At 41.2% G+C, this 9,731-nt stretch overlaps 1 long non-coding RNA gene across 5 annotated transcripts in view; it reads left to right on the top strand.

The window, feature by feature from the left end:
• Positions 1–1,826: 1,826 nt before the first annotated feature.
• The window catches only part of LOC130573617 (uncharacterized), a 64,046-nt gene continuing 56,141 nt past the window's right edge, over positions 1,827–9,731 (top strand). For 4 of the 5 annotated variants that reach the window (XR_008965335.1, XR_008965338.1, XR_008965334.1 and 1 more), the window contains exons 1-2: positions 1,827–3,115; positions 4,295–4,340. This is a non-coding gene — a long non-coding RNA (uncharacterized LOC130573617). The remainder of the gene's footprint in view (positions 3,116–4,294; positions 4,341–9,731) is intronic. The other variant, XR_008965337.1, reaches the window with a different exon arrangement.

The raw sequence follows: 9,731 nt of genomic DNA, 5'->3' as shown, positions 1-9,731 counted from the left end.
TGTTAAGTGTTTATCTGAAAGGAGATTTTTTTTCTTTTTTTCCTTTTTTTTGCTTTTCCTGCAGGCTTTTCTAGAGTGATCATTAGGAGAGTATCTGAATGCTCATACTAATGAGTTCCCAAAATTCTGAACTAGTAGCATTATCATCACTATAATGCTGAGAAAGCTAAGGCATAGAGGGATTCAATAAAAGAATGGCTGCTAAATTGGGTTGGTTTTCATTTAATCAAAGCACAGTTTCCATGAATATAATGTACAGGTTATTTGAGGGTAGAGGTTGTTCAGCAGTGGGAGTGCTAGCCATAATTTTAGAGCTGTGTTAAATTCAGCGATAGGCTTTTTCTTGAACTTGTGGGTACATGCTGTGGTCCTGTCTGCATTATTAGGGCTTTCCTAGTGCAAGGTTATCGGGATGCTCTGTTCCTCAGAACGTTTGCAGTACTGAGAAGGCTGTATGCATATGATAGATTTTTGATATTTCTGCGTTTAGTTTCCCGAGGCTCGAATTTGGAACTCAGAAAATGAGAAGCACTTCGTTGGAGGCAGCCAATTCGATACAAGCAAGTCGCTACTCTGTAAATCCCTGATAAAGACAGAAATAGAAGTGGTGTGTACCCAACAGGATGCATTTGCGGTAGCCTCCCAACATCCCCTATCCCTCCCTCCCCCCCGAGACTGCTGCTGGCTCTTTGCGCGGGCTTGGATGCCAGAAGAGGGAGCACGGAGCACAGCCGAGCCCCAGCCTGAATGTCCCTGCTGCTGCTTCACGTAGGAGGAAGTCTGCGAGGACCAACCTGCAGCATTGCTGATGTCACAGGCTTTTCAGAAAACCCAGTTTCTAGCTCTTAATATWTTTTTTATTGCTGTTGTTTTCTGCTGTGGATGTGCAGCTTGAGATTCAAAAGCTTATGGCTTTATCACAGTGTTCAATAGGAAAACTGCCCAAAAGGAATATCCCTGATTCAAAAGCTATTCTCCCACTAAATTTCAAATTCTCTCTTGACAGTAAAGGCCTTTTCAAGTACATGAAGAGGGGTTTTTTTTTTACTTGAATAAAAATGGGAGCTGTTAAAACTTTGTTTTAAGGTCAGAAAAAACCAGCATATCTTCTATTGTTTTTTCTTATAAAGTGTTCTAGAATCTGAAGCTCTATTGGATTTCAGCCCTGAAAACATATCCTAGTWACTGTTTGGCTCTATTTGCATTTATAGTCATTATATGCAATGCGATTGCAAAATACCTGTGCACTGGGCTCAAATAGAGGAAGCCAGCTATCCTTTACTATRCTTACCACATTCCAGTATAATGCTTATTAGTCAGAATAACGTTGTCCAGTACAGAGACATTATATGAGAGGAAGGTAGCAAGTCCTGTACTTCTAAGTAGTAAAAAATATTCCTTATAGGGGCTATTCTTGATTCTGGCTTCCTCAGATGGACTTAGGGCCCTGGGTAGCAGGAGCAGTTATGTTAGGCACACAGACTGAGTTTTGAACAGTATCCAGACTGTATCCTTGCTATGTGGGCCTGTGATCACCACATCCAGTCCTAACTTGTCACAGGATCACAGTGAAAGAATGGARTAGTTTTGTTAACTAGCTGAATGGCCAGGGAGAATTCCCAAAAGATTACTTAGTTTGCTAATCTCTGCTCAAGAGGTTCTGGTGGCTTCATTGCAAACAATGGCTTAGCCTAATTAGTACTGTCTGCCTTTTTTATTTTTACTTATTTAAGTTTTAAGAAAGGACTGACTGATGAATGGCTAGTGTTTATAATATTAAGGTTTTTTTTTTGTTCCCACTTTGGTACTACTGTGGTAGGCTTCAGTTAGGTCTGAGAATGATAGAAGGGCTTTACACAGCTGTTTGCTTTATTTCYCCTTATCGCCTCCCCATCTCATTGTTGCAAAATGTTTGGGACATATCTTGTGAACACCAAGGGCTACTCCATGGTCACATACTTTTTACTTGGGGAGGGGAAAACAAAAAAAAAAAACCCAACTCCAAACAAAAAGTAAAACCAAAAAACCCCTATAGCTGGAGAGAGGGAAAAGTTTCCAATTCCAGTATATGATCTTCATAAGCACAATTAGTGTAGAATTCAGCGGTTTATAGCTTGAATTCAGTAATACTGTTCTGTAAAAAAATTCTTCAGTGAATACTCCACKAGGTTTTTGGATGATATACTGAACATCTGTTCTAATGAAGAGTCACCACAAGTCTGCTTTTTGGTGCTCTTCTGGTTCCAGGGAGGACACAGAAAGAAWTACTTGCTTTCTGTCTGTTCTTGCTAGTTTTGATGGCCACTTGTGGTTCCRAAGTATAGAGATCAGTGTAGCTTGACTTCTGTGTGCCTGCAACTGGTTCATTGCCAGCTGGAGAGAAACAGGCACTCCTCTAAAAARTCATTGAAGCAGCTTCAATATTCTTGAACATGTTTTCATGGAAAGTGAGGGGATGTGACGTTTGCRGATTTTTGAAGGAAAAACTGGCAGGCAGGATTTTATATGGCCTTTTAGGTAGCTCAACACATCTCCTCCTGCCTAAGTAGATGACAAAACTCCACCAGAAAACATATGCTGTGCAGTCACTAGCCTTTTAAAACTGTCATGCACATTGAAACACTGCAGCTCTCCAGGTGTTTTGAAAGTGGGTGTCCTGTCTGATGGAGTTCTGTCCATTGCCACACCAGAGTACTGCGCACTGGATATTGGGAACAAGCTTAAAATTAGTTTAAGCAAAACCACTGATAACCAAATTGGGTTAGTTTATTAATGCCTTAGTAATGCTTGCTGATCTTAAATATGGAGTAGCTGTAAATATTCAAACCCCCAGCTTTGTAAATGCAAATAAAGTTATGGGAAGTTTAACATTTGGAAAGGAAGTAGTAAATAGGCATATGCAGGAGCCTGGGTGTGGCAGGAGGAGAGGCCACTGCAGGCCAGCTATCTCGGGTGGCACCTTGGAGTGCAAACTATCAAATGCAGCACCATACCAGCATCGCTTGTGCACTGTTCTTTGTGCCGGTGCCCCCACCTATCAGCCAGAGAACAGGAGCTCTTCAACTCACAGCTCCCAGCAATCCTTCCTAGACCTGAACTCAACTACCTAAAAGAGGTTTGTATATACATGTCTGTCTGTTGGAGTCCAGGAGTTCAKCATCGTTTCCCAGGAAATGTTGGATCTTCTCTTAAAACTGGAGTACTAGTATTGTGTTTAATGTCTCATGGATCTTTAAAAGTAGTGAGGATTTAAGTACTGATAAACAGTTGGCTTTATCATCCTTCACTCATGTCAAAATTAATCAGACAAAACTGCTGCCAGTTCTTTACTCAAAGATGGTAAGTAAAGATACTTGCAAAGAAACCAGTTGAGTTAATATTCTGCAGCAGTGTTGCCAATTAAMTTTTAGTAAGGGTTTACAACTTTGAAATACTTAATATATATCTTAATCTTAAAAAATGAGTTTTCAGCRTTTTTGTAAAGGTGGAAGAAATTGATTGTTAACATGAAAATACATTTTTTTGTCTGAATATAAGATATAAGGCATAATTTGAATGTATATACATTTATAGTATTTGATCCCAGTTTAGCCGTACTAAGCTCTTTCTCATATAATCCATGATGAACCACTTACTCAGTCAAGAAGTAAGAGTGTATGGAGAGGACATGGGAGAATTGCAAGAAGACAGTACTTGTGTTACTCCTTTGCACATCAGTCACTTCTTAAAGTACACTGCAATTTCAGTACAACTTAGCASTGTTTTGTGCATTGTTATATTGGTTTAAAAACATCTTATACTTCACAGTTGTTATTTAACTTACAGACATGAACAGTGAAGTTTTGTTGTTTGAACTTCTGCCTAATTGTAATGAAAGGAGAAGTACAAGCTCTGCAAACAGATTTTATTGAAGTGTGAAAACAGAGCCAGCAGTTTACACAATCTACAGAAATGACATGTCATTACCACAAACTAGCTACTACAGGAAGTAGCTCTTGAATTGTGTGCCAGATTATGTATTAACTTAAGACTGCATACATAAAATAATTTGGGGACAAATATTGCATGTTCTGTAAGAGTCACTTAAACCTCTGGGGAAGAATAATCTCTAAACTCCTAGATCTTTTATTGGACAAGTTTTGATACAAAAGTTCACATCTCCTCAAAATATGGAATGTAATGTAACTAAGGAGGCAGTTTCTTGGGATCACCTCTGAACATGAAAATATGCATGCACAGTATTCATATCTCCTCTTGACCAACATGAGTCTGTCATGGTGCTGTTTTTTTATAGGAACAGCCGAGATTTTGGGTAAATCCCTGATGCTGAAAACCTGCAGGTAAATAATTTACATTATGATACCACTAACAATACAGTAGCTGACTTGCCAAGCTAGTAGCTCATGAATGTGTAGCATTTGTAGCCTGACTAGCTAGTTTCTGAATATTAGTGATTGCTTTGCCCTCCAGCAGAGTGGCTTTCTACATTTAGGCACTAAATATTCAAAACTGGTGGCAAGTTCTGGAGCCACTCCTAGTAGTTAGGTAACAGCAAGTTCCACGGTTTAAGATTGCTTWAACTGGTGCTGCTTCCAAAAACAAGCATACCATATATATTCATCCTCTTCTTCCTTCCTTCCTTCCTTCCTCTTGGCATTGGCATTTCACATATCTGTATTGCAACATAGATAAAGATTAATGCAGCTGAAAATTTACAGGACAAAAAAGTTGCCTTTTAAAGGGACTTGCTGCCACTGTGTGAAGGGCTTCATCAGTGCAAGAGAGTATAGAAATAAGAATCAGAGAAAGGCAGGACTCCCTCTATTCCACCTTCAAAGGCTCCAGCATCCACACTATTCAGATACCAACAGCAGGACAGAACATTGTCCCTYTTGTTATCACTGATGTGGGAGTGGAAGAAACCCAAAGTCAAGGCAATTAGGTGCTGCTAGCACTTCCTTGTTGCTCTTTAAAAGGATGATAAAATGGTGGCTCTTTTGATAAATATTTCCTCTAGTTTGCTTAGCCCAGTTGCCACAGGCATTTTGAAAGAAGTGCACCTGGCTGAATAGTTAACTGTGCTCTGTATTTTTCAGGGCAGGTAGGGTACAACTGTCATCTTGTGGTGTCTTTAAGAAAACTGAAAACTAACTTTCATTTTATAAGCAGCTATATGCTCCCCCCCCCTCCCCCCCTATTTTTTTCCACCTTTATTTTTATGTGGACAAGTTTTAAAATAAATGCATATGTGAAATAAATTCCACATCTAAAATCTTGCAAATMAGGGATGTTGTAGGAGTGGCTCTGCTTCCTATATGTTTTCATGCAGAAAAAAGAGACAGAGGACATATATTCCAGGCTTGATTTTGGTAAGATTAATGTTTTCAATCAACATTAAACCTGAATGGTAAAGTACCAAAACACTGCCTACTCTACTGCTGCCTTCCATAGACCCATTTGTTTTAACTTCTGGTAAATCTCATCCATTTTATACTCCTTTCCATCTTCCACTTCTTCAACCTCCTCTCAGCAGCACTTAGCCTCTGGAGCTACAGAATATCTATCTGCAGATTCATGATGCCCCTATAAGTGTGGAGAGAAGAATGAAATTGCAGTTAATCTCATTATTTTATGTTACAAACAGTAAAGTTAAGCAACTGAAAAAGAAGTACAGACTTTAAACTGTTGACGTTCAATTAGAAAGCCTCCCCATGCAATTGTATCAAATCCATGCTATACTTTAAAATAAAAAGGGGGGTAGCTCTTCTAACAGCTCACAGTGGAAATTTCACTATTTCAGTGATGGAAAAGGGTTCGTCTGAAGCCCAGAATAGTGCAGCGCTGGGCATCATCAGCCCTTTACCACCTTTATCTTCAAAAGCTAAGGGTTTGGTTTCTGCAGAATAATCCAATGGCTAATCCTGTGTGAAAGTCCCAGTACAGGTATAGCCTTCAAATTTCTTGGAAGCCTTGGATGGCTCCAGAAGGACATGTCAAATGCCTCTGAATGAAGAAGAAATATTGTGCAGTTTAGACCTCGAGACAAGCTCAGAGAAGTCAAAGTTTAGTAAATTCATGTTCTTCAATGAAAAATCTTCTTTCACAATAAGACATTATAAAAGAGAATCTGCATTTATTATTRGAATAAAGCAGAGCATATGGAAAGTCAGAATGGAAATGAAAACTCAGGATAGGTTATTTTTTCCTCTTTTTAAAAGCAAAATTGTCGTATCTTAGCTAAAAGTCCATACTCTTCTAGCCCAGCTATTGTGCTTCACATGCAMTTGAGAATCACGATATAAAGCACTTGCTCTTGTAGAATTTTTCTCTCACTTCAGCTTTCTTCTAAACCAGGGCCTAGTTCAGCATGTCATGTAAAATAAAAGGAGCCAGGTGCTTCAGAATTTTCAAGACTGAACTGGGAGGGGAGCATCACAGTTTTTCTTTAACTGTTGCCACTGGTGTCTCACATACAGTTGACATCCTTCAAAGTTTTTCGTTTCATTTAAAATCCTTTAAATCCTTTTTATCTTTTCTCCAAATAGCTATTTGAAGTTTTATCTGTTTTAAATGATAAAAGAGATACAGCTAATTATTACATATGGAGATACCAAACATGACTCTTCAACTGACACAAAACTCAGTTTTCACAGAGATTTTTCCTATTTCAAGAGCTTTTCCTATAATCTAAAAACATAACTGCATATTTGTGAAATCATCAATGACRTTATGGGCTTATTCATGTACAAAGTTGTGCATGGATGGTAACTGAAATAGCTTGGTTTAAGAATGTAGGTGCTTCCTAGCAGAGACTCTGTTACCTTCAGGACCTACAATTCCCCATTACCCGAGCTCAGAGACTTTTCTCCCTTTTGTGTAGGATATGATTCAAGGAGTTCTCCACACAAGCTTCTCTTGGGGCCAGCGCTGAGAGGTCATGTGACCTACTACAATAAGTATCATACAGAGAGTGAGTTGTTTTCTGTTTGTTAGACATTCAAGATGTGGATGTGCCTCTACAAGTTTTCTCCAAAGGCAACTTTTCATTCATTATGACTTACAGAGTCTGAGTCCTGTCATCTCCTGTGCAAACCAGGAGCCTTAGCTTCCTCAGAAGGTCATGTATTTCTGATAAATTTTCAATTCATCATTATTTTAGAACAAGAAGAGTTCAGGAGCTTGAACAGCAGAATTACAGACTCGAAAAGTTATGAAAACATCATTAAATTCAGAATTGAATGGCCGCATTAAATAAGCAGGAGCTGTGAACTGACAAAACTCTTTATTACTGAATCAGTATGGGGCCATTCTCCTGTCTTCCCTCAAGAAAGCAGCTCTAATCCTCACTGTATCAAGGCTTCTTGGGCACATGACATTATGAAGGAAGCTCATTGGCAAGTGAAATATGGCAATATGGAGTCATCTCCAGCACTGTTACAGCTTGTAAAARCCTATATGAAATAGGTACAAACACGCCAGCCATGGCACTGATGAGTCTCAGTGCGCTGTGGGTTCCTTGGAYACTGGTGAGTGGGTAGGACTCAACGTGGATAGGGCTGCTCAACTCATCTCGATTGCTAGCACCAACAACGTGAGAATGTCCCCTCAGTCTCCTTGTCCCTTCCTAGCCTCGGCAGAGATGATGAAGGTAGCACCTGTCACAAGAGGCCTTGGCACCACATTTCTAACCTTATCACATTTACCCTTGKGATATGTTACTGGCCCTTTGCATGAGAGCCACAGTATTTCTCAGCACTACAGCAGTGCTACATGAGCCTTCTCCCCCGGATTCCCTGTGGCAGGTGATAAGGATATTCAGGTTTTGAAGGCAAAGTGAGGTTTCTGCTGTGGAAGTGCAACTCCTTGTTTTATGGAACACCAGGTTGTGAACATGTCAGCACTTGAAGCATGGATTAAGAGCAGAAAATCCAATGACAATTTCTTTACACAGGTGATTGGTGAGACAACTAGAGGAGTCCAGCTCTAATAAGTCCAGGCTGGACTTACTACTCATGAACAATCTGTCTGGGGATGTAGAGGCTGAAGGCAGCTTTGGCTATCACTCTGAGTTTGTATAGTTTGAAATCCTGAGGTAAACAAACAAAACAAATAATAAAATTACCAGTCTTGACTTCCAGAGGGCAAATTTCAACTTGTTTGGGAATCTGCTGGGCAAGGTCACATGAGAGACAGACAGTTGCCCTGGCACAGCTAGCTGACCTTCAATAGCAACCTTCTCAAAAAACAGAATTGGTCCATTCCAAGTCAAGAAAGGTAAGCAAATGTGGTGCAAGGCCAATATGGATGAATGGGACACTACACTGATGCAAATACAAAATCTAGCCAATGGCACTGTGCCTATCAACTTCCCTGTGATGTTGGGAAGGACCATGATGGATAGAAGAAAGAGGCAAATGTAATCTCTGTCTTCAAGGCTGAGAAAGAGGATCCAGGGAACTACAAGCTAAGTAGTCTAACCCCAGTCTCCTGGAAGACTTTTTCCTCCTAGAAACCATTTCTGAGCTCATGAATTGCCAGAAGGTGATGAGAAATAGGTAGCATGAATTTACCTTGGGCAAATTGACCCTGATCAACGTGATTGGTTGATCATTGTGAGGTGGACTGGTTCTGTGGATGAGGAAGGAGTTGTGAATGTTGTTYACCTTGACTTTAGTGGAGCTTTACCCAAGGTCTTTGATAGTATCCTACCAGTCAAAGTAGTGAGATATGGACAGGATAAGCAGATGATAAGGTGGATGGAAAACTGGTTGAAATACCAGGCCAAACAGGTTGTGACTGGCAGTACAAAGTCCATCCACAGCTGGTTGCCAGTCRCAGTCCTCAGGGACAGATTCTGGGGCAAATGCAATTTGATGTCTTCACTTCTAATGATCTGATCTAATGGGAGAGCTTGCACTATCAGCAGATTCATGGATACCAGCCTGCAGGGAAGGAGTTGATAGGCCAGAGGGAAGGGCTGTTACTCAGAGGGACCGAGACAGGCTGGAGGAATGCATTGCCAGGAGTCTCACCAAGCTCTGCAAAGACAAGTGTTGCACATGCTGGAAGTGAACTGACTGAAAAGCAGCTTTGTAGAAAGGGACCTGTGGTGCTGGTGGACACAATAAGCACAGTTTGGCAGTTGGGGCAAACAAAGTCAATCTCATCCCAGATTACATTAGCAAGCTGTAACCAGCATGCCTAGAGAAGTAATTTTTAGCTCACTGTGGCACTTGTGAGACTGCTTCTGGAGTACTGTTTTTGCTGCCCAGCACAAGAAACTGACACGTGGTTTTAAATGCAGCGGTGTCACTAAGATTGCATAGGCTGGAGTGCATGCGTATGAGCTCCCCGCTTCYCACCGACTACAAAGCAGGGGGGGTGAACAGGGTGTGGGATTGGTCAGTTCGGGGTGTGGGATTGGTCAGTTCAGGGTGTGGGGTTGGTCAGTTCAGGGTGTGGGGTTGGTCAGTTCATCATCGGATGCTGAGGGAGAGGAGTCCTTCCCTTGCGTTGCCGTGGGGTCCCTCCCACGGGAGACAGTTCTCGGTGAACCTCTCCATCGTGGTTCCACTCTCACGAGCAGCAGTCCACACACATCTGCTGCTGCGTGAGTCCCCCCATGGGCAGACAGTCGTCCCAAAACTGCTGCACCATGGGTCCCTTGTCCCCTGAGTGCAGGCCCAAGGCCAGGCTGTTCCATCTCGGGAGCAAGGCCTCTCTCTCCATGG

The sequence above is a fragment of the Malurus melanocephalus genome, unplaced genomic scaffold (genome assembly GCF_030028575.1).
Source record: "Malurus melanocephalus ecotype Western Australia unplaced genomic scaffold, MMel_1.1 scaffold_60, whole genome shotgun sequence".
Taxonomy (NCBI): domain Eukaryota; kingdom Metazoa; phylum Chordata; class Aves; order Passeriformes; family Maluridae; genus Malurus; species Malurus melanocephalus.
Note: the sequence above shows the minus strand (reverse complement) of the source record. Positions and strands in the feature narration are given on the sequence as shown.